Source organism: Pezoporus occidentalis, unplaced genomic scaffold (genome assembly GCF_034315485.1).
Source record: "Pezoporus occidentalis ecotype Australia unplaced genomic scaffold, CSIRO_AGI_Poc_V1 ctg2, whole genome shotgun sequence".
NCBI lineage: Eukaryota > Metazoa > Chordata > Aves > Psittaciformes > Psittacidae > Pezoporus > Pezoporus occidentalis.
The window spans coordinates 6,529,594-6,555,876 of record NW_026913855.1 but is presented as its reverse complement, the minus strand read 5'-3'; positions in this window follow the sequence as shown (position 1 = coordinate 6,555,876).

Here is a 26,283-nt window from a genome sequence, read left to right as displayed (position 1 = left end):
TATACAACATTCTATTAGCATTTCAATGGTTACCACCTACCCTGAAAAAAACAACTGTTTTGGGATCAAGTTAAAAAACATTGAAGAATATGACCTATTTTCTTCTAAATTAAGTGTACCCCATATAAGTTTACGAAAGCCATCTTCTGGTCAAATTATTGAGGTAGTTTAATTTGAGATATATGGAAGCTAACAGGAAAAATCCTCAATTGTGCTGAGGTAAGCAAAAAAATTTAAGCAAATTGATTTATTCAAACAAAGCTGATTTCTTAGCTTTCACAATTTTAAGTCATCTTTTCCATCCATCCACCAACCTGTTGTCCCACTTGCTGCCCCAGAAAAGTGAAAACAAAAGCACTGTTGAAATTTAAAGGCATCTCCCTTTTTCCCAAGCAGATAATTAATAGAAAGAAATACTGGCATCCACCCACAAAGCTTTTTAACTTTTTTTTTTTTTTTTAATTCTGATCCAGTCTAGGTCACTATAAAAGAATCAACATTCTAAAGGGTCTTGTATGCTGCCTACTTCTTTAAAGTCATTTTTATCTGTACTCTTTGTTAACTTAAACAAATAACTGTTTGGTTACAAAAATTTGGCTGATTTCTGTACTTACTGTTTCTCAAAGGCCTCTTCATGTGAGTAAGTATAATAGATTTATATGCACTACGTTTCAGATAATTTCTGGTCTATGACTGGTAAAAGCCTGAAAATTGGTACTTCACATACAAAGACCAAAAGGACAGCAGCTGTGCAGCTAGATCTGTAATCATGGCAACAGCTAAAAATTAATTCATTCATCTACATGATTGAAATTCATTTTGTGTCCATGGACAACAGTGTTAAGTGAGTTTCATAAGATGGTTACATATTGCACTGTTGAATCATTTTAAGAGGAGACTTATCTTAAAGTAGCCAGGTAGTTTGAGTAATTTCTCCTGTGTATAGAAAGATAAAAGTAACTAAGATTGTACTCTGTTGTTCATTCACTAAAGTATTTTTTACTATTAGAACATTACAGAGAATGACACGAGTTGAAGTAGGAAGGCTAGCTGTGTAATTGAGAACCATCCAATTTCCTATCATATACTCAACATGTCTTGTGTAATCTGATTTGAATCCCCAATTTATACCTAGGTTTATAGGTAAAGTGAGAGCCCAGACATGCAATTTCCTGCTCTTCTCCCCCCTTTATAGCCCTGTAACTTGGTTTGAGAAGTGGAAAGGAAAGCCTGTCAAGCCTGGAAAGGAACTGCAGTGTCCTCTGACAGCTTCTCAGTATGGATCCTTCAGGAGCCAAGGCTCTTTCATGGGCCATGGTACACACCTGGTACTCAGCATAAACCAAAACTTAATTTTCCTGTAGCTAGGCAACCATCTACAGATGTTAATACTTACTGAAGACAGATAAATCAATGACTGTGAAGTGTTCCCACACCACAACAGCACAATATTTGAGCAACCTGGCTCTTACTGTCATACACTTTTGTTTTGATATGTGGCATCCAAAGTTAGGTAACCTAGCTCAATGTAAAAGCCCAGTTGCCATTTTGTGATGGCAGGTAATGGAGAAAGTTACAGGTTCTGATGTAGAAGGAGATTTTCCTATTCTATCCTTTTTGTTTAGTATAGAAAAAAAGTGCTTAAAAAACAAATGCATGTATCTGCCTCTGCATCTGTGTGTGTGCTTGTTTGTAGAAAATTATAACATGCACCTTGGTAACCTTCACACAATCTTTACATGTTGTGCGATTTAATAGGATTTTCATGCTGATCTTGTAATGGTATCCTTTTAAGTATTGCTGGTTTTCTTTGGAAGCAAATGGCCTGTGGCTGCAAGAACACAAAACTATTTGCACTAGGTTGTCTCTTGACCATCCTCCAGTTTAACTTGTGGACAATTATCTGTGTATTACAAAATAATTCTTAGAACCCCACAGTTAAACACTGTGGATTCATTTGTTATGTATAGTATACTTGAGTTACAGGGCTATAATACTCATTCAGACATTTCAGTAGATACTGAAACACAAAGTATCTACTGCAGACATAAAAAATCTCTCAGGTTAAGGGTACAACTCAAGTTTTCATTGGAAATTAGGTTAGACTAAACAGAAGATATAAGAATGTTTTACTATAAACTAAATTGTAATGGGAGTAGACAAGCTAATTCACTTTCATAGCTAATAGTTACAATGCTAAGTTGGATACATTATCACAGAACCAAAAGGTCATTTATTTTGGTAAGACAAGAAGCAATTTGTTCTTAATATTTCTTAGTTTCTGGATGCCTCCTTTTCATGGGATCACTAGAAAAGGATGCTGATTATTATGTCCCGTAATTGTTTGGGGAAATTATTTAGTAGTGAGTGGAAGTTGCAAGACTCTTAAGTTCCTTATGAAATTTATTTGAAAAATTCAGTGTTCCAAAGATATTTCACTCCTGAGACCTGATGTAACCACTGAGACAGAAAGGACAGCCAATTTAAAACAAAACTAGCAGTAGAAGCAGATGGGACAGAGGTCATAAAAAAAAAACAAACCAAAAAACAAATAAAAACAAACAAAACACCCACCCACCGACCCAACCAACCAAAAAAACACAACAAAAATATTTTTATATGGAGAGTAGGGCCACTGTGGGAGGGTAGCATACCCTTCTGTAAAGGCTGAAAAATACAAATGACATATTTAGGAGCCTGAAAGGTAGCTGAAGAGACTGGGAAGTGACAAAGAAAAGAAACAATGAAAACTGTTCAATGAGAAACAGTAAGAAGAGAAAATAATAAAGAAAAAAGTATTTCCTTATTATTATTCCCTAGTTGTTGCTGGTTGCTGAATCTTTCTCTGCTGTAAACAGTTTGGAAGTAGACATTTTCTTTGCAGACAGAAGTAGTTCAGGTTTTTGTAACTCACACTTTTTTTTCCTTTTTTAGTGTTGACAAGGACTAGATAACATTTATCATCTCTCTGAGAGCTTGATCCAGCACCACTTGAGTCAATAAAAGTTTTTCTAGTGACCTCAATAGGCTGAAGATCAAGCAAAGAATGAAATGTCTTCTGTGACTGTGCCAATAATAACAAGTGTATCCCATACTTTGGAAGTGCACCTGAACCAATATCTTTCACCTCCATAAAAAAACAAAGTGAGGTGGAAGAAAGATGTCAGCTATGACATCTTAATGGTTTTCATGTCAGAAGGTAATACAAAGCTATTAAAATGTCCCAGCATAAGTAATTTGTTACTAACAAAACCAAAGGATTACTGCTTATAATTTTACAAAATTCCGTAAACAGTAATGTTAACTCTAAGACACATGCCAGTCCATTTTAGGGTATTACAATTATCATCTTCCTGAGGTGCAAAAGAAAGAAAACATAATCGACAGATAAATGTTTATTAAGTAGAAAACAGCAGCCAACTGCAAAAGGTATTTCTGAGGTAACTGCTGTGTGACTTTACCAGATACAAAGGACACAAATAGAAAGACAAGTTAATAGTTCCTTATATCCTGGGTTTAGCAGTAGCAGTCATTTTTTCTCCTTCTTGGTAGCTGGTGCAGCATTGTGTTTTGACTTCCAGCCTGGGAACAGTGCTGATAATACCGATGTTTTCGGTTGTCGCTAAGTGATGTTTACCCTCACCAAGGACTTTGTGAGCCTCATGCTCTGCCAGGGAGGAGGGGAAGCCAGGAGGAAGCAGAGACAGGACACCTGACTCAAGCTAGCCAAAGAGGTATTCCATACCACAGCACATCATGCCCAGGGGGGTAACTGGCAGTTACCCAGAAGGACAAGGGGTCTTCTGGGTTGGACTCGTCTTTCGGCGAGTGGTATCATATTCTCTTCCCTTGTTATTTTCTCTTATCATTGTTGTCGTTGGTAGTAGCGGTAGTGATTTGTGCTGTACATTGGTTGCTGGACTGTTCTTGTCTCAACCCATGGGAGTTGCATTCTTCCAATTCTCCTCCCCATTCCTCCAGGAGCAGGGAAGGGGAGAGACCCCCGGGGGGGATGCAGGACTCGATTGCTTCCAGCCTGGCACCACTCACTGGGAGTGAGTGAACAAGCTGTCTGGCTAGGTTTAAACCACGACACCTTAACATGACCACTCTTTGTTAGTTGGTGCAAATCAGCATTTTATTTGATTCTGTTCTTCAGTTTTGCAAAGATAACTATATTGAAGATGGAAAACATTTTGCTCTTTGAAATATAGAGTATTCATGTAAACAGATAAAAAACTGTTCTTATTCTTTATTCATACAATTCTAAATATATCTTAGTTTGGCCATGGTTACAATACTTGCATTTTATTTAGTTTTTATATTTAAATTTAACATATATATAAAGAATTAGAGCATGAATTTTGATGGTTTTGACACTTAATTAAATTAACTAAAGTCTCAATTACAGAAAAATATTTTCTAATATAAGGTATCACACTGTGATAACCTGTGTAGGCTTAGATGCAAGCTGTGTGTGAAGTTCTTTCCAAGTATATTTACCCATATACATTATTTAATGAGCATCTGTGATGCTAATAATATTATTAATAGATACTACTGTATTACACAATGTCTGTCTTTACTGATCAAGCATAAGATTATAAAAGTCTACTACTTATTTCAGACATGAAAGACTTGTATTTTAGCTAAAGAGGAATAAACTGCTAATACTGAAAGTCTCAGCTCATCATTAACTATTTAATAGATTATCCTGATTTTCACAGTAGGATTAATAAGGCTTTATCTTAGACCCCTTTCTAATCTTTGTTCAATTTAAACACATATAATACTATTTGAAATCTATTTGTGAACTTCATATTGACCATATACCAATGCCAAGGAATGCAGCTGAAAAAATGCTGAGGTGTCATGACTGTGGTCTTTCTAGATCGTATGTTCATTACCGCTTTTAGGAACACTTTCAACTGTAAACTTCCTCAGTACCTCCAGGCACCAGGCAGAGCAACAGGGGTGGATGTGGAAGGTGAATATTAACTGTTTTCTCTCCCTTAGTATACAATAAACTGAAATATTCTCATCTTTATTTATTGTTATCTTTCTACACAGAAGCTTTCATGAAGATTCTGTTTAAGCAATGTGTCAGGGGACTAACCTGCAGAAATTGCATATAAATGATAAATTGGTAGTGGTGAAACCTGGAGTTCATGCACCAGTCTTGAGTTACTCTAAAAGTTCATATATAATTTAAAAAACCCATGCCAACGAAAACCTGAGAGGTGCCACATAAGAAGACTTGACTTTCTAGATAGTGATCCAGAATATATGAGCTGGTTTAAGATGCAAGAAATAAAAGGAAAATTAAAGATATTGAAATTGTAAAGACAACATATACATATGCATGCATATGCTTATCTACACATACACACACATATTTACAGGCATAGTAAATATTGTTTTGTTAGAGCACTACATTCACACTACACTCAAGAGAATTTAGTTGTGTGTACAGCAGTCTGATAAAAGCATCAAAATGTTACACACTTCATGAAGTCCCCAACATATTTTTCTGTGCTGAAGGTAAACAGGCCAAGGAAGATGATACGTCAGTTAACTTGGGAAAAAGGAAAAAAAGGAAAAAAAAAACTTTTTCTTTTTTTGTATTCCCAGAACCATTGAACTGACACTGCTGTAGTTAAGAAGACAGGGCTACAAAGCATATCCTTGGACTGTACCAGTTTACCTCCTGACTCAGCTTGAGTCCTTGCATGTTAGGGAGGTTTTGTATGAAAGGTCAGAGCTTAACTTGTTTTTTGTTATTCATTTACTTTAACCTGCTGTTTGTGACTGTCTCTCCATGATTGATTTGGAAGCTCAAAAAGTGTAAGGGTTTTCATAACCTTTGTTCTGCTGTGCTTTCCTACCACTTTGATCATACACAGAGAGGAGTTATTTCTTGCTAACATTTCATGCCCAAAATAGACATTCTTATTTAGTTTGCTTTGTATTATTAAAATGTCAGTGAAGGGGAAAATAATGTGAAGATCCATCTACTTTTCAATAAAAGTTAATGCAAGAAAATATAGTCCCTCCACAGTTGCCACAGCAGGAACACAAGAATGCATGGGCTGCAAAAGACTCTTATCAAAGAATCTGTATTTTGCTTGAGTTTCTACCATGTTTGTGATTGTATTCACACTAGAAATAGATATCTCCTGGGCTGTAAGCTAAAGACTTTACTGATGGCTAACATCTTCCTGCACCAAGGAAAGAATAAAGAAAGGGGTCTGATACTCAAGTCAACAAGTTGGAAAAACTCCAAATAATCAAGGTCCTGCTGGAAGAAGTGGTTAATAACTCCAGAAACAACCAGAGGACTTGATCCTTAGTCTTTCATGAAAAAAAAAAAAAAAGAAAAATACTTTTGTCATAGTAAATCACTTGTAATACAGATGTGAATTGAGCTACCTCCTTGGATGAAGTTTCAGGCTTTCAATAGAAAAGAATACAGTCCAATATTTGAGGTCTTAAAGATCCTTAAAGCAATTGAATTTTGTGGGTTTTATCCATGCTCCTTAGTGGATAGAATTCTGTATCTCAAAACTTCATAAATAATTGACAAAAAAAAAAACAATATCTGTCAAGCTCAATTCTGCAGACTGAATTATCTCTCACTCAGAAAGAAAAGACAATCCCTACAGATGAGGTTTGAATTATGGGTAGGATAGAGATGTTCCGAACTTCCCTGCCATCTCTAGTAAGCCCAAGGATAAATATAAGAGTTCAATGTCCAGTGTTTTGATCATACCAAGAATTTAGCTCTATTCTTTAAGGAGTCAGTCACACTTTAAAATAATGATGGAAAAATATGCTGCAAGGCCTTGGATGTATAAATGTAGTATGCTAGGGAATGAAACAGTTTGCATCTGTGATAAAAATATTTTTGGTAGTGTAATAATGTTATTTTAACTGGAATAAATCTTCCAGAATCTGAAAGAAACTAGTTCAGTTTAATGTGTGCTAATTGCTATCCCATGCAAAGAGACAGGGACAGCTTCTTTTTCCTGCACGGTTTCCTCTCTGTCACAGCAGTTTCATTCACACAGCTGTATATGGTCCTCACCTGATGTAGACAGCCAGCACATTTTATTTTCATAGTTAACATCAATGGGAAAACTGTATTCCATGAGGCAAACTTGCCCACACCCATGATTTACTAATACTATGTAGTGTTTCATGACAGAGACGAGGGCACTGTGAAGGTTAAGACAAAATGTTGGCACACTTTTCTCCCAGGTTTCAGGACTCCTGTGTCTTCATTAGAGCACAGTGGATAATCCGGCTGAAATACCATGGATTATCAGGCATAGAAAAAGCATTGGGACCATTGCTTACTGTGCCTCACACTTTTGTTTTTGGGGTTGGTTTTGGTTTCTTGGGTGTTTTTTTTTGTGTCTTTCTTTTTAATATTTGTTCTTTTGTTTAGAAAAAAAAGAGAAAAAATCTACACAAAAGAAATAATTTTCATCAGATGGAAATCTGCTTTCATATAAATGCTGAAAGATAAACTTATTTGTTCAGATATGAAACTACATTGTAACTATACTGATATAACTCCTCATACATTTACACACATGAACACAAATGTTCCTACCTAGTCTACTGAACATCTACAAGAAGGTATTAGGAAAATTGTTATATACATAAAAACACATCATCCACTGCCTAACATTATATTACTATGGTACTAAGTTTCTATCTAGGACAGCAGTTTATCATCCTTTCCTCTTAATACATAATAATTTCAAATCATTTAATATTTTTATCCAAGGCAGTGAAATTATAGAATGGTATTTTTAGAATCTAATATAATTGAAAGAAAGTTCAGAATTAATGAGAATAGATAAGTGAGACATGGGAAGCAACTGAAAGAAGCTATGTAGTGAGGATAAAAAAGAAATAAATTCAATTTAACAAAATGAGTGGGGATCCAGAAACAGGAGGACAGCTGCTAATGGGACATGGGAAAAAGAAATTGGAGAAATGCTTTAAAAAACCCCTCCTAGAAATATTTAAACTCATAAAATCTCAAAGGTAAAGGAACTGCAGCTTCAGTATAAGCTTTAGGAATGGAGCAGAAGAGCATTTCTCCAGAGCAGTAAAACCATACAGATATAAAGAGGGCCAAAGAACAAAGAAAATAGAACAGCAGAAGTACCAAGCAGAACAAATGTCAGAAGTAAATGCACAGAGACAAAATAAAAACCTGAATGACAATGAAGGTCATAGAAGTAATATATTTCTTTATGGACAAAAACTTGAGGGAGAAATAAATATTGAGACAGGGACAAGTGTAAGCATGCATGAAATTAAAAAAAGAGTTTTGTCTTCATTAGACTTACGAGAAGAAAGAAATATGTATGAGTCAGCTGATTACAGAATTGGCTTAGACAAAAGGAAAGAAAATCAATATTCCTATTGAACATAAATACATGCATTCCTATGTTCAGGTTCAAAATAATCTAAAAAATAACATAAAAATGACAGGGCTTTTCAAACATTTCGCCTACATTCTCTATGAGAGTGAAATATTGTTGCTAATGATAAAGGCATAGACAGAGAATCTAATGGCATAGAAATAAGGTGCTTGATTATACAACTGCATTATTTTAAATTATATTAAGCAACATTAACATGCCTAAAATTTAATGACTCATAGAATGGCTTGTGTTGGAAGGGACCTTAAAGACCACCCACTTCCAACCCCATTGCCATGGGGCAAAGACACCTTCCACTAGACCAGGCTGCTCAAAGCACCATCTAAACTGGCCTTGATCACTTCCAGGGATGGAGCAGACTCAGTTTGAGCCTTCTCTTCTTCAGGATGAAGAAGCCCAGCTCTCTCAGCCTGTCTTCAAAACAGAGGTCCTCCAGGTCTCTGTTCATCTGGACTTGCCCTCCATCCATGTTCTTCTTATGTTGGGGTCCCCAGAGCTGAATGCAGTATTCCAGGTGGGGTCTCATAAGAGTGGAGTAGAGGGAGAGAATCACCTCCCTCGACGTGTTGGCTATGGTCCTTTTGAGGCAGCCCAGAATACAGCTGGATTTTCTGGGCTGCAAGCACACACTGTCAGCTCTTGTTGAGCTTCTCGTCAAAAACACTTCCAAGCCTTCCTCCTCAGGGCTGCTCTCAATCCAATCTCTGCCAGTATGTATTTCTGCTTGGGATTGCCCTGACCCCAAGTGCAGGACCTTACACTTGGCCTTGTTGAAGTTCATGAAGTTCACACAGGCCCACTTCTCAAGCCTGTCAAGGTCTCCCTTGGATGGCATCACATAGCTTGGTGTTGTCAGCAAACTTACTGAGGGTGCACTCAATCCCACTGTCCATGTTGCCAACAGATATTAAACAGTGCTGTGCCAATACTGACCTCCACTTGGACATCTAGCTGTTGATCACAACTCTTTGAGTGTGACCATCTAGGGAATTCTTTATCCACCAAGTGGTCCATTCATCAAATCCATGCCTCTCTTGTTTAGAAACAAGGTTATTGTGAGGGTCATTGTCAAATTCGTTGCCTAAGTCCAGGTAGATGACATCATTTGCTCTTCCTTTATCCACCAATCTTTCAACTTCATCATAGAAGGCCACCAAATTTTTCAGGCGTGATTTGTCATTAGTGAATCCATGTTGGCTGTCTCCAATCCCTTCCTTCTTTTCCATGTATTTTAGCATAGTTTCCAGGAGGATCTGCTCCATCATCTTGCTGGTCACTGAGGTGACTGACTGGCCTGTAGTACCCCAGGTCTTCATTTTTTTCCCCCCTTTTACAAGTGGGGGTTATATTTCCTCTTTTCCATTCATTGGAGGACTTTACCCGACTTCTCTGACTTCTGAAATATAATGGGTAATGGCTTGGCAACTTCATCCACCAGTTCCCTCAGGACCAGCAGATGCATCTCATCAGGTCACATGGACTTGTGCACCTTCAGGTTCCTTAGATGGTGTTAGACCTGATTGTTATCCCAGTCTCTGCCTTTGCCTTCTGTTGCATGAGTAGTGTGGCTGGAACACTTGCCGATAAAAATCAAGGCAAAAAAGTCATTAAGGACCTTGGCCTCCACATCTCAGATGACCAAGTTTCCTGTCCCCTTCTAGAGAATTTCCGTATTTTCCCTTGTCTTCCATTTATAACTGACATGCGTACAGAAGCTTTCTTGTTGCCCTTGATGTCCCTGGCAGATCTAATTCTATCAGGGCTTTGGCTTTCCTACCCTGATCCTTGACTGCATGGACAATTTCTCTGTATTTGTCCCAGGCTACCTGTCTTTGGCTTCCACCCTTTCTAGGCTTCCTTTTTTGTGTTGAAGTTTGTCCAGGAGCCCATTGTTCATTCATGCAGGGCTCTTGACATTTGTATCTGACTTCCTCTTTGTTGGAATGCATCTCTGCTGATCTTGGAGGATTTGATCTTTGAGTATTAACTAGCTTTCTCTGGCCCCTCTTCCCTCCAGGTCTTTATCCCATGGTACTCTACCAAGGAGATCCCTCAAGAGGCCAAAATCTTAAGTCTATGCTATTGAGCTTGCTGTGTGTCCTCCTCTCTGCCTTAAGGGTCTTGAACAGAACCATTTCATGGCCACTGCAGCCAAGGCTGCCCTCGAGCTTCACATTCCCCTCCTGTTTCTCCTTGTGGATGAGAACAAGGTACAGTATAGTACTTCTCCTCACTGGCTCCTCTGTCACTTGGACAAGGAAACCACCATCAATACAATCAAGAACCTCCTGGATTGCTTATGCCCTGGTGTGTTGTCCCTCCAAGAGATATTGAGGTGCTTGAAGTCCCCCATGATGACTAGGGCTGGTTAACATGAGGCTGCTCCTATCTGTTTGTAGAGGGCCCCATCTACTTGGTCTTCCTATGTGAACTGCCTGCAGCAGCCCCCCCACTATACTGTGACCTGTTCCAGCCCTCCTTTTAATCCTGACCCTCTTCCATCCCCAGGCAGACCTCTGTGCACTCCAGCCAGTCAATGGCATAGAGGGCAAACCCCTCACCTTGTCTCCATGTCTGTTAGTCAAAAACTTAAAATAACTTTTTAGGTGTTCACTTTTTTGGCAGTGGTGTTTTTCATTGCTTCACTCAAAACAATTGAAGATCATGCAGTGGTCGTAACTGCATTTATTTTATTCTACCCCTTTCAGATCAATAGAATGGCGAAGGAGAATTAAACAGGGCTTTCAGCTGCCTTTGTGTGCACTCTTCTTTCTGCTGGCATGAGTTCAATACATAGTTAACTTTGCATATGTGGAAGGACTAGACAGTATAGTTGTAAATAACAGCACAAGACACAGCCAGTCTTAAAAAGATAGATACTGAAGAACAAAGAAAGGCTGGAATACTCTGAGTTATCTCCCCTTCCACAATCATCCCCAATCTGCTGCTCCCAGGAAAGACAGAGGGACCAAGTTGTCTATAGACTCAATAAGCACAAAACGTCTGGGCAGAAACAGCCAGACTAACCAGCCTCTATCTTTCTAATGTTGTCTTATGGCTTTGGATTTTGAGTTGGCTCACATTCATCTGCACTGGAAAGCGCTAGACTATGCATATCAGCATGCAAAGGACTGTGCAGGTACAGCTTTCTCGTTGTTTGGTGCCTTATAAAAAACATTCATGACTAGAATGACTACAATGTTTTTGAGCCCATATGACACAAAAGAAAAAGCCTTAAAAAATCTAACTTACTAAATTCACTGAGTGTTCCTGAATAATAGATTTACTGCTTGGATACTCCTAAACATGCAAAATTGTTAGCTAATTATTGACAGCAGAATAAACCTTAACCTCTCCTAAACGCCTCTTTGACATCAACATTTCCTTACAATTTTCTCTAGCTCTTTCTTGAATGTAAGTGCAATTAAATCAGTTTGAAACTTTTTTTTTAACTCCTTCCTTAAGTTAAAAAAAGTTTTCTTAATGGAGTTGAACTGTTATAATTGTATATCAGGCTTGGATGTAAAAATCCATTTCATTATTGGGAGATTTCATATATGTTGGTTTCATCACAGAGGTTAAAATGAATCACGACACAAAAGTGCAATCAATACAATACATGGCATATACTCCCTTCCCCCTTCTACTTCATTTACAGCACATATTGCTGAATCAGTTACTGCTGAGAGAGACATTAGTTTCCCAGTGTTGCTTCAATAACATGAGACAAGATGTTTCCCACAGGCCAAGCCATTTTCATCCTCAAGTGCTACTTGTGTGCTTGTGCAACTTGAATGTTCTTGAAGAAACAGTTGAACAGTGCAGTTGTCTCACATGGAAATGTTTCTTGCACCATCACTTTGAAGTAAAAGATCAGAATTATTCATTTGGAGCATTTTCCAAATTTTTTAATTTGGAAAATGAAAATTTGGAGTATGGAAAATACTCCAAATGAATAATAATGATTTTTTTCTTTTTCTTGATTAGTGCCAAATCTGTTGAGTTAATGCTACAGATTAGATTACTTACATTTTAACTTTTATTCTAGTAAAAGTTCAATGCATTAATATACAATGCTATATAAATAAATAACAAGGTTTAAGCATGACACAAATGGAAATTCTTCATGCCTTCAGCAAATGTTTTTCTGAACTTTTCTGAACAAATGTTGACTTTTCATTCTAGTTCATAATGAAAATTAATTTTTGAAACGTTAAAGTGGGAGTTATGAAAAGACTGAACAATAGCAGCTAAATGTGCTTGAACATTTTCAAGCGTCTGACCAGCTCTAATAAACTCTCAGAATTTCAGTGGTGTTTTCATGCAGAACAAGAGTCAGAAATTTATTTTTTTTATTTCCAGATATCCCAGTTCTGTAAACAAATATTACAGGAGTAAACATATTTTGTAAAAGTCTTAGTTTGGATTGATTCTTTCAATTAGGCTATAAATAATATAAATACTAGGATATCTGTTTGGTTACTAGGGTATAAGATCTTCATATTTTTATTAACTGCTGGAGGAAAATTTTACTATTTTAGCTAAGCTAGTTTTCCTGCTTTTTCTCCTGGTCTGAATTTTGGTAAACTCAGAAATATATCAAACTTAGAAGCTTTTTTCACAATGCAACTTAACAAATTGTAAAGAAAAACAGTGGTAGTAACATTAACCACTTCCCCCAGTCTGAATTAACACAAATAAGCACAAGTCTTAATGATCTCTGAGTTTTATTATGCACAGCACCTGCAGCTACTGAAAAGTACTACAAAGTAAATGTACAGTATTAAGGGTTATTGTTTTTCTCTCTTTTGGCTCTGGTTTTGAAAAATCTTAGGCAAAGGAGACCTACAGATGCTTACTTAGAAACTCACTTGCTTTGAGATCCTAAAATTTAAAACCACAGTGCATCAATGTAAATTATTGCCAAAAATATGGCATAGTGGGGAGTCAGGCTCTGTGGGTTTTGGATGTTTTTTTTTTGTTTGTTTGCAGGTTTTTATTTTTATTTTCTGTGTGCGTTTCATGCTTTGCTTACATGTTACACTTCTGAGGAAAACAAAACCAGTCACCTCAGAATTTCTTCTGACAGGACAAGTTTAATAAGTACAACAAAAGACGCACATTTGTTCAAGGTAGTAACTAGGTCTCCAACTACGCTATTACGCTACCACAATGCCAATGAGGCATGCGGGCAGTTCCCGCACAGTATATTCCCTGGCTGCCCACTCTCGGTTCACACAGAAACAAAGACTTTTACTTTGTCCCTTCAGATGGAGCTTAAGAAGCAAAGACAGGGTTATCTCCCAAATGGCACAGATTCTCATAGCACAGGCTCTGCTCAAAGAAAAAAATACATACTTTTTCATGTTGCCCTTTCCTTGAGATAAAAAGACTCCTCTAATGTTAAAACCTTTCACAGAGTAAGATCAAAGGAAAACCAGTAAGAAGGAAAAGAGAAAGGACTTGTATTTTAATAACAGCCCACAGAAAAGAAAGAAAACAAGACACAGCACAGGTCTCCAAACCCACAATGTGGTATTTTATTAAACATAACCATCTGAAATTTGAGGTGATTACCCAACATACGTTGACAGACAAGAGTGAGTTTCCCCTTTTTTTCTGCAAGGTGCAGGCAGAAAATGTGCTGTCAGCACCAGCAGCACTGAGGTGCTGCCCGGGCGTCCCCTGTGTGGAGCAGCCAGTGCTGGACACGGTCCCAGCCGGCTCCAACAGCCCCATGGCAGCACGGCAGAGCCCCTCAGCCACAGGCAGGTGCCTCGGAAAAAGCCTGGGTAAGGAAGGGTAAATGGTGCCTGGCAGCCAGGGCTGAGGGAACTAGGTGAGAAACAGCCCTGAGAGCTGGGAACCTGGGAAAAGGGGAAGGGGACAGATTTCCCACTATTTTAATTGGAAAATCCCACTATATTAATTGGAAAAGAATTAAATTCATTTTCCCCAAGTCAAGACCCAGAGTTTCAGGCAGGTGTCCTGATTCAGACATCCACATTTTCCCTCCTTTCCACTGTTTCCTAGATTTTGGATTTACTGTTAAGAAGTTTAGAACAAAAATAAGCATTAGACCCATGTATTAAGGCTGTTTGAATACAGAAGGAATGGGTCATCCTTTCAAAGTACAAAAAGGAAAGTCACTTTCATGTCCTATGACAATTTTATTCAATTTATACTGCATTACAAACTGCTACATGAATTAAGAATTCCTCAGACAGTATTTTACCAGCTCATACTGCCCTAGTTTTGCTGATGTCAATCTATTTCCTTTGCTGATGTGCACAAGGTCATTTAGTTCTGAAAAGATTAAATCAAATCATAATATGAACTAGTCAAATGGCTGGTAGGAATGTAAGTAGGTTTGTATGGCCTGTCTGCAGGGATCTCAGGATCCAGTTAAAGTTAGGACAAATTTTAGTTCTACTGAATCAGAAATCAGACACAGTTCATGATCCAAGGTTGCTTATTAATAATTATCGGTATTACAGTTCCATATGCAGGTCCTAGATAATAAGAGGATTTTGTTGTGCAGTCTAAATACACCTACCATGAGACACTCCTGCTCTTAAGCCCTACAGTTCAAATACAAAGAAAGATAAAGACTAAGGAAAAAAAAAAAAAGGAAAAAAATACACTCAGAGGTGAAAGCACTTACACAAGACCATGCTCCAAGGTCAACAGCAGAAACAGGGGGAGAGAACTATCTTTTTAAGTCTTACCCATGAGAGACTCACACTGAGCCCGATCGATTTTGCTACACATGAACATAAGCAGGAACAGAGATCTCTTCCTGCCTCAATTAGTAATTGTCTTTTAACCCTGAAATCTCAAACGTTGATTTGTAAAACTCTAAGAACCCACCAACAAAGTTTAAGTTGACAAGCAGGTACCAGGAGACACGAGGGGTAGCTCCTTCAAGCATATTTTGCTCAAGCACCAAACAAGCCCTGATTACCTAGTCATCAAACATACATATTCATTACACTGCATGCGTATTCATAAAGCTACTTATACAAGGCATCATTCTTCTAGAAGATTCCTCCTCCATGAGCCAATAATATGGTAGTTGTCTCTGGGACCCCAGTGGCTCTTTCTTCCTCATTCTTCTTCCTCACTTCATCCTTTGGCTGAACTTTAGGTTTGGAAAGTCCTGTTGTCATGCTAGCAAACACTAGTTTGGTTCTAGCTGGTTATTGTAAAACATTTACCTAAGATACTTCTTCACTGTCATTTACCACAAAGCTCTTACCTATTGCTATTGTTGCAGAGCTACTAAACTCAACATTACTTACTCACAAAGAAGAACTGATTTCACTTATTTACAAAAGATTATACTTCATTTTGTATTTCTTTCTTTGTTTCACACCTCCAAATGTAACCACAGCTTCTTCAGTTTCCTCCCCCTTCTTCTTCTAACTCCAAATTAGTATGCTGCTGATAGCTTTTTCCAGGAAGAAAGTATTATCCTTCCTCTAAAACAAGACAGGCAAAAGAAACACACTACAGCAGAGACAGAAAATAATACGAGTGCTTTAGCTGCTCAGTTTTCTGTCTTTATCTGCTCTGAAGAGGGAAAAAAATTAGATGTGTCCTGTGTTTACTTTTGATAGGGACAGCCAGAGATCGGCACAGAAGGCAAGAGGTGTGTCTGTGTATGTCACATTCCTCTTTTTTAACTTGTACATCCATGTAGCCAGATCTAAACCAAGCCCAGCCACATCATTTTGTCCTATTGAGGAAACTTCTGTGGAATCATAAATCCAATATGTTACCTTCTAGAGTCAGTTTTGCCACTGACTTTTGTAAAAACTGGATCTAGGGTGGAGAAGGATGATTTAGCACATAACATAGTGAATAGCTTTTAACCAGATACTTTGTGATTTAATAAAGTGCCTGCACAATATTTCTAAGCTGACGAGGGCAAACCCTGTTAGGATTGAATTTTTAATTAAAATTGTTACTGCCTCTTTCCCCTTTTGGTGTCAAATTGATCATTTACATATTCAACATAATTTCCTTTAATGTCTAAATAAATGTTCCACTTAATGAAAACATTTATGCAACTTTTTAATGAAAAAAGTGAAATATAATATGTAGGGCTGAGACTAATTTTCTTGAAATTTAACACACATGTGGAACATGTTATGAACTAAAGGAAAATATTCTGAACCTGACAGGCTGTAAATTGCGACCCTTGGTGTACATACAAATTTTAATTACTTTTCTTAGTCTTTCTCTATAATCCTAATATCTGCCTGAAAAAAACTGTAGATACTTTTGAGTGAGTGGGGGAGTAGAGGGTGTACATTTATGTTTCTGAGATGTTTAACAAAAGCTTCACAGCCAACAGTAATAAATAAAAAACAAAAAATATTTCAAAGCTACTCAGTAGAAATCCTGAACAGGCTGTACTTTTATGTAAAGCAAGGGCCTTTTTTCACTGCATGAATATAGCTAGAGATTTATTTTCTTAATATCCTAAACCATTAAAGAAATATGCCCTATTCTACTGCATTTCTTATGTTAAAAACTCATGTTTTAAAAATATCACTGCAATGATTAGAGAAAGAATATACTATCTACCAAAAAAGTCATATTAAACCACAAAAGCGGCTTAGATATTTAAATGACTTAAATACCAAACCATAACTAGTGATAACTCGTCTTTCATTTTCTGTTCAGAAATTTTACCTCAGAGAGAACCAATATAAGTTCTAAAGAAGCATGCTATATAGCTGACTGGTTCCAGAAGAGGTATGGTTTTTCTTTTTTTCTTTACGCCCCCTCCCTAGCTGGTGCCTTATCATCAGTGGACAGAATGTTTTTAATAGCTGTTTCTGTCTAATTACACTTCACAAATAATGTCTCTTCAGAATTTTATTGTAAAGCACTTTTATTGTTTATGACAAAGATCATTTGCAGAAGAATACAGAGAATTTTTTTTCCCCACCAAAGCAAATATAGCGTACAGACATTTCCAATCAGCATCATAGTAAGTTCTCTGTCTAATATAACTGAATGTGATACATGTCTTCAACTGATGCTGGTAAGGTACATATAAGAACAGAATAGAGCAGAGCAAAACAGAACAGAACCTGAACTTGCCCTGTTTAAGTTTAAACCGATTTCCCCTTCTATCACTACAGTCCCTGATGAAGAGTCCCTCCCCAGCATCCTTGTAGGCCCCCTTCAGATGCTGGAAGGCTGCTATCAGGTCTCCATGCAGCCTTCTCTTCTCCAGGCTGAACAGCCCCAACTTTCTGAGCCTGTCTTCATACGGGAGGTGCTCCAGTCCCCTGATCATCCTCGTGGCCCTCCTCTGGACCTGCTCGAACATCTCCATCTCCTCTTTATGTTGAAGACATCAGAACTGTACATAATACTCCTAGTGAGGTCACAAAAGAGCAGAGCGGAGGGGCAGGATTATCTCCTTTGACCTGCTGGTCACGCTCCTTTTGATTCAAACCAGCATATGGTTGGCTTTCTGGGCTGCAGGTGCACACTGCTGGCTCATGTTCATTTTCTCATAGACCAACATCCCCAAGCCTTCCCCACAGGGCTGCTGTATGCTGAAGATCTAGAGCTTGCTAGCTGAAGTTCACAATCTGTACATTTCACCTAGCTTTTCAGGTTCACTTCATACAAATATTATGATTCCAAATGAGCTGCAGTACCAACAAGCTCCACTTCATCTTGAATAGTGAAATATCATCTGGGGACCAATTAACTTGACCTCTATGTGTTAAGACTAAGACCAGAGTTTCCCTTTCCTTTGACTGTAAAACAAAGATGTGAATGGTCAAGAATCTCATTGCCATAAAGACGTATCCTTTGGGCATATGTAGGAACTGCATGCATAATGAATGTAGTTATCAAGAGCATCCAAGTCTCTTAAAAGAGCTGAATATTCTATTGAATTTTAATTGGCCCTCATGTTGTGAGTATAAAAGTATTTTTCCACATGGGAGTTCCTAAACATCCTAAGCAAAGGGAGCTCTTCAGTTACCCACCCAGGAGTAAGAAGAAGAGCAGTTTGCTTACACCACCTCCAAAAGCTTGCAAAGTGCCACAACTGCTTGAGCACGGGTGTGTCTTTACCTTTAAAAGTAAAGACACAAGTTTTGTGGGCTGGTCTGACTTCTGCACAAAAGTAACCTTTGGTGCCATCAATCTGCAGGACAGTTTGGTACCTTCTCTTTCTCAACACTCATCTGTGCAAAACTTAACAGCAAAGATTTTTAGAGAACAAATCACACTGTGGGTGGCATCTTACATTCTCAGAACAAAATGTTTTAGAAAGGGCAAATAAATGATCTTGGATGTTACAAAGTTCTTTATTGAGTATCCAGAAATGCAGAATAAATGTTGAAAGTAAGAATCAGTAAATGACAAGCAGAACAAAAACCAAACATGGTTTCAGCACATGAAGGTTGTGACATTTATCTGATATCTTTCTTTGAAAAAATCAAGGATATTTCTTTGATAAGGATTTGCTAGACTAGGAAAACCTATTTAACTTAGGAAGAGAGCAAACTAAATAGGAGACAACACTAGCTCACATTTAAAGGTGACATATCAGTCTCAAAGGCAGTTGCAAAGTTTCTGAAGGGTTGGTCTTAGGTTCTGACTTAAACTTTCTCATTCAAGACCCTAGTGCTAAATTCAGCCTGATCATTCTGTTAATTATATAGAGATACTGTGAATACAGGAGAAGATCAAAATCTTACTCTGTAAAATAAAAAAAACAAAACAAAACAACAAAACTAAAAGGACCTTGGGGACTGGAAATGGCATGAGATTTCACATCAAAGTGCAAGGTCATGTATTTTGGGATTAATAACAAGTTTCCTCCTTCACATGGAAAGTCATTAGTTGGAAATGTCAGAGGAAGAGCAAGATCTAGGTGTATTAGTCAATTATAAGATTACTATGAACCATCTCTGTGAAGTAGCCATGAAAATGTCAAAAGCAATCCTAGGATTTTTCAGGCAAGGTATTTCACAAAGAAATATGGAAGTCTTAATGTCATTGGAGCAGGCACTCCTAATATATCACCTGGAATGCTGCATATAATACAGGTCCATCATGTTTGAGGAAGATGCACTGAAAGTCAGGTATATTTCCGCTGAATGTTAAACCTGAACTCACTGCTAACACACCTACTTATCACTGCTGCAAGTTCCCAGTCAGACACTGATATGAGCTGTGAGGTTGAATTACTTATTCCCAGCATCATCCTTCTCTTTTTCCTTTACAAAGATGGTTTGATTGGAGATTATGTCCAAAGTGCAGTCACTGTTTGAACAAGGCTGTGTAAGCACCACCTGGGAGCAGAGTCGAGTCACACTGATGATAATCAGATTAGAGAGCTTTTTTTGCAAGAGGAGCCCAAAAGATCATGAGTCAATTAACCTAGAAAACCTGGTGTGTGATAGGATGCATTAAATCAGTTCATCCATTCATTCAAAAGAATGAATATATTTAGGACAGAAAATAGAATACATTTCAATATTACCAAAGAAGGGTGGTGTTTCATACAGAATTGGACCTTCCTGCTTTCAAACCCCTCTTTCCACATATATAGCCTCCCCTAGAACTCTGCCGCACGCACAATCTTAGTGTGCAGATACCTTGCAATTTTGAATTTTAAATTTTGATATTTATAAAGCTTTCAGTTTTACAGTTAATGAAATATGGTGGGAGCTACGTTTTCCAATTAGAGTTAGCTGTATTGCACTGCATATCAGCTGACATTAAAATGTCAGCATTGCTTTCTTTATTTAGGGTCTTCTTCCAACCCTAAGTCTACTCAAACACAAAGTAGATAAACATGACTGTAAAATATGAAACTTGGTTTAGCTTTTATATTTGCACACATTATTTCAAAGGAATAACAGCTTCCACATAGAAGGAATTTTCAGTGTGTAAGTATAATATTACATTAACTTAAAACGTTTGACTTGTGGAAAAATACCCACCAATCACAATATTTGCCACAGCTGGAAGGCTAAGCTTCACCATAACACAAGCATGGCCCAAATAAAAGAGCTGGGACTTATGTCCGTGTATTTCATGAATAATTTAAGTCAAATTACTTAGTATTTACTAGCAGTAGCTGTTAAATTTTAATAATTTGCAGTACCTTAAAGTTGTAAGTGTTCATTTGAGATACTTGTGAACCGTGCTGCTTTAGTATACATACGATGCTACTTAATCTTTCAACTTTGTTCTCGAGCTCATACAGGGCATTTAAGAACCTTGGATGAACTGTTTCAGAAGCATGTTTTTACTGCCTCTAAAGTCCTGAGCATGAGTTTAGAAGGAACTTCTTCAGGCCTGTTGACAGTACTGCTTGAGGCAAATGAACTAATTCATATTTTCAGGTCCTTCTGGCTCTACACCTGAAAATGTAAAAGAACAGCTTCTCAGAATAAGAAAATAACCACACTCCCCATGTGCTTCACTTTGAGAGGGGGCTGGTAAGACAAGGTAATGCTGAATTGGAAATTAATGATGTTTTCTATGTGAGTTCTAGACTTCCTGAGGAAAATGAGGATCACTCACTTTTACAGGACCTGAGAAAACTTCTGGTCTTAGGCATAGTTGCTGTTACAGAAAATTACAGTGCAAGAACTTTAAGAAGGAGCAATCACAACTGAAATTTGCAACACATTCTCATGGTAGATAGATAAAATAGCCAGAAGAACAGTTTCACAGAAACAAGATCCCCTGAAACAGAAGAGTTCTGCAGACAATCTTACCCTGCAGTCCCATTACACTTGGCGTGCACTCTCAGTTCCTCAATTCGAATGCATGTGCAGGCCCACACAAACACAGATTGCCCCACCACGAGACTTGGAAGCCTAGCTGGGTCAGCTGTCATTAACACTGATATTAATAGACCTAAGAAAAAAATAGTGATTATGCACATAAGAACTATTCTAATTGCACAATTGTACTCTTCACTAGTGCAAATACATAATTACCAAAAATATGTTCCATTAATGACTCACGACAAAGCATTTAGCATTGCTAGTCATTATTTCATAAAATATACTCTGACTTTTTTCCAAAACCGTTCTGTGAACCTTCAAACCTCTCCCACTATTAATACTCCTGCATTTTCCAACTGCTGACATAAACTTTACTGCTGATGTTAAAGAGACAATGGTAATAAGCTTTCTAATAGAAAAATGAAGTTAGATTATTTAACTTTCTTTTTTTTTTCTTTTACTGTTCAAATTCAATAAGGATTGAGGGTTGTAATAAACAATTTACACTGTGTAATTAGGTTTAGAATTTGCCATGGGAATGTTAGGTGAAAGAGGATAGGAAAGCTTTCAATAGTTTAGCTTGTTCTACTGTAACAGAACAGAAGGTTATGCAGAATCTTCACATACTCAATGCGGGCTAATGTTTTCTTGTGCACAATCTCTGCTTCAAATAGATAAAACAATGACATCAATAAAAAGTACTTTACTATTTCTGGTTTTGGCACTTTGTTTAAATTTACATAGCATCTTTGTGTCATTAAATGATAGGCCCTGTCTGAGGTGAAATTATTTTTTTTCATGATAAAGACAGATCTTTCTTAAAATACCTCATGGGAATTTGGCTACATGTTTCTGTAGACTCTCACTCTGCTCCATTGTCATTCAGGCATCAAACTAATGAAGACTGAAAAATATAGTTTCTTTATTTAAAATGACGTAATCAAACCAACATGATTTAATGCAGCAAAGGCTTAGAAATAAAAACATTAAGAGAATGGTGAAAAGACAGAGCACCTGCACCAAAGACTAATTTCAGAAAGGCAAAATGAGGATTAAAAAGTAGAACAGAACTAAACTTCCAAATAACTAATTAAAAAAAATAGCTTATATTTTCACAGCTCATTTTAGTTACAGTTTGTCTTTGTCAAAATTACTGTTACAATATCAGATGTGCAAAACAAGGTTTTCTTTTTGAAGAGTACTCTAACAGTTAATTTAACTTGAGCTCAGATAAGCTCCAGCAAACCACTTTTGAAGATTTCTACTAAATGCCATGCATAATTACACAAAACTTATAAAAATTTTTAATCATCATACTTTTGAATGCTTTCAAGATTCTGGAGAACCTCTCAAGCAGTACTAGTCTGCTACTCAGTTTTCCTGCTAAGCAGCCAGCTGCCTTGAAATTCAATTAAAAAAATGTTTTTCATTCATTTTCCAAGTAATCAATTTAAATTTGAACAAAAATATTGAATTGACTGTAAAGAAATATGGCTGCTACATTCCATAACAAAAATACAATAATTTGGCAAAGCCTGTAATTGACGTTGGTTTTCATAACTAACATACTGTAGAAATTTCATTAGAGAACGGGTTGTTTGGTTCTACTTTCCTTCTGCAGGATTAAGAAAACCACTCTACTTCATTATTAAGATGACCAACACTAAGAAATGTCATCGTAGTGGTGTCTCTCAGAAGCTGTTTTTCAAACTAGTTATCCCAAATTTTTCATCTGTCCAAACTGATCAATGGCTAGTTCCTCTGGTCTCAGCTGACACGTAGTTAATAAGCTGTGTGTATGATTCACATTTATATGGCTCAATAAAGGGTAATCAAGCTGCATTCTAACAGAAGTGTAAGGCTCAGTGTCAGAAAAAGAGCTGTACAAAAGTGTAAGTATTGCTATAAGAGGCAAAAAATACTATTTTGTCTCAAAATAGCTCATCATTTTCAAATAGATTTGTAATATAATAACGAGCTAATAGGGGTCAGAGAATGGGTATTAGAAATTTTTAATTAAATTAAGAATAAAAAGAAGTCCTAACAGTTTGGTGAAAAAGATGATCTAACCTGACTAAAAACTCAAGTTCTATTCAATATAAGTGATTATATGAATGTGTAAATCAACGACCTCTTCAGTGACAAAACATTTAAATTTGTGATGCTCACACAAAAAGCAAATCACTAGTGCTGGAGCTATACTAAAAACCACAGACAGAATGCCTTTCAGAGAGTACACAGGATGAACAGCTTCCTAATTTTTGAAAAAAGGAGCAATATACAAGTTTCCTCTTCTTACTCCCTATTGCATTTTCTATATTTAAACATATTTATTTTATAAATAAACTATATTTTTACACTTACTTTTTACATAGTGCTACACTTACCATGGCATTCGAAGTGTCAAAAAATTGTACTGAGAGAACACAGTTGCAGTTGGCAATGCAGTGGGAAGCACTTTGTCTTCACCCTTCCTCCTTCTCCATTTATCTCTTGGTGGTCTGGTATATACTTCATTGATGTCTTGCCTTTACCATGAGCTAGAAAGCATGAGAATGTATACTACTCCAAGTATATAGATTTTCATACTACCTCACATACTATGAAAAAAAAAAATTCAAAAGTGACATCTGGAAGGCAAAACAATGTAACAGATGATGCCTCAAATTTTCAAGTACTGGCAAGGGTAAAGAAAGCTTTCTTTTACATGAAGAAATCTTTTAACTCAAGGATGTCACAATTTAGGTCTATTCACAAAAAGGCTCTGAATTCATTAACTGGCTAGATAAGAAATTGTAGTTCTCACTATGTTGTTTGTTTTCTTTAATTGAAACAGTCTTGATAGCCACACAGTAAATATCCTCAGTGTCAAGACTAGACCTAGTCTGGGAGTTTACTGGGGAAGAATATTCTGACTACAACACAGGGCCCTATCCTAACTGCAGACCAGGACTTTCTTCAGGTATTCAGTACTTAAAGCTATTGTGTGATGGCAGATCCACCACAGCCAGCTGAGTGCCCACAGAAAAAGTATATAATCAGAGCCGAGGCTGAGCTCAGGAACAGATTAGACATCTCAGACCCTTGTTTGAGTAATCTGATTGGGCTCTTTACTGCTGCCACGTAAAATGATCCCAAAGTATGTGTCGAAATGTTTTGCTATGTTTTCACTTTATAGGTACAATACTGTTTAATCCATCCCCTGTGTCTGTTTGCCTTGATCATCATCATGCCAAGCTGCTGTGCAGTGAAGCATGCAGCAGGAGTGCTTCTTGTGTACTGAGCACTTCAGGTTGAATTCCAGGGGGTTGTCAACTTCCAAATCCTTAAAATACCAGGTCTGAATCAGTTCTGACTTCTGTTTCACCAGAATGCCTTCTTTGACTACAGAAAGACAACCAATTACAGAAACACATCTTCCGTTAGGTTACAACACATATTCTAGTATACAACACAAAACAGTGAAAATGAGAACCCCAGTAAAAATGTGGGTGGTTTGAGCTGGGTTAGTTTATCTTACAGATTGCGCTGTGCTTTTTCTGTCCCAGGGACAGGTTTTCTCCACTCACTGCTTTTCTCCTTTCTCACACTCAGATATAGGATGTAGCTATTACATTAATTTGTCTTAAAATTATAGTAATCTGTTGCCTGATTCTGATTATGCAAAATACCCCAACCTGTGAGCAGCTGTTACACAAGAAAACAACAGTGTTCCAGTTTTTCAGTAGAAAAGTTAGTTTTAGGAAAGGTTTTACTGTGACTAACAAAAAACTTGTGCCAAAAAGAATCTTAAATGCTCTGCTAGCTCTTGCAGGAAAAGAAGGATATCTGAACACCTCCCAGCTTACTTTTCTTTTGTGTCCTGGGATCTATACTGGACAACCTACTTCTCACACTTTCCCAGCTTGTTTAGAGAGGTATAATATAGCAGCAAGCAAATGTGGCACCTTCCGAACTCTGATGTTGTGCAATGATAGGAAACTTGCAATCACAGTATGTCATTTTCTTGTATATTATTCTACATAACTATGAACATACTCCCTGATGTAAGTTATAATGTACAGGGAACTGCACTTCCCTTTGAACATCTGCTGACAATTAAAATATTGAATGGAAGCACAGAGCACTTACTGTTGCAAGTTGCAGCTAGTCAAATCAAATGCAAATTTAATATTTCTCGTGATTATCCCTCCTTTCATTATTCAAATGAGGAGTACAAGGAGGATTTATTTAGATTAAGGCTTTTTCTTAAAAAAAAAAAATATTCTTCTTCCTGAAGTGGTCTCCCAAGTCACTTCAGTGTTGTTGAAATAGAGATGTCAAAAACTTCTGACAATTTCATTTCCAATAAGTACTTCACCCTCTCCCTGAACCTTTGACTTTCCACCTGAATATGGAAAATATGAGGTTGCTTTGTTTAGTTTTGTGTTAGAGGCAGCTCAGCAGCAGTGCAAGAGGAATAAGTCTTTCTACAAATAATAATGTTTAAAACTATCGCCTGATCCATTCAGAAAAAAATCTAGAGGAAAAAAAAGAGCTATGTGCTGCATTCTCCTTTCAACGCAATGAGACCGTCCTCTGCTGTGATTTGGCTTTGGATATTTTGCTTAAGACTAGAGTAATTTATAACTGGTGTCCTATTTCAATGCTATTTCAAATGTAGAAAGATATGAAAGGAATGGCGGGCAGAAGGCTCAGACAACAGGATAAAATCTGAAAAAACTAGGACTGATGGTGCTTAAATAATTTAGATAACAAGCTACAAACCAAAAACATACAAATTCTGCTCAGTGTTGCTGAAATATTATATATTGTCAAAATGTGCTAATTCTAAAGAAAAAAACAGCAATGAGAAAAATCTAGCATCTCTTTTTTTTTAAGTATTACAACATTTCATTTTCATAAGATTGAAATATTTAATTGCCTTTGTATCAATTTGATGTTTTGCATTTGACTATAGTTTAAATTTAGTGTCATAATTTAGCACATTTGAAAAGTCGTGAAGAACTGAAAGGTTTTTATTGAACTAAATTCATAATTTA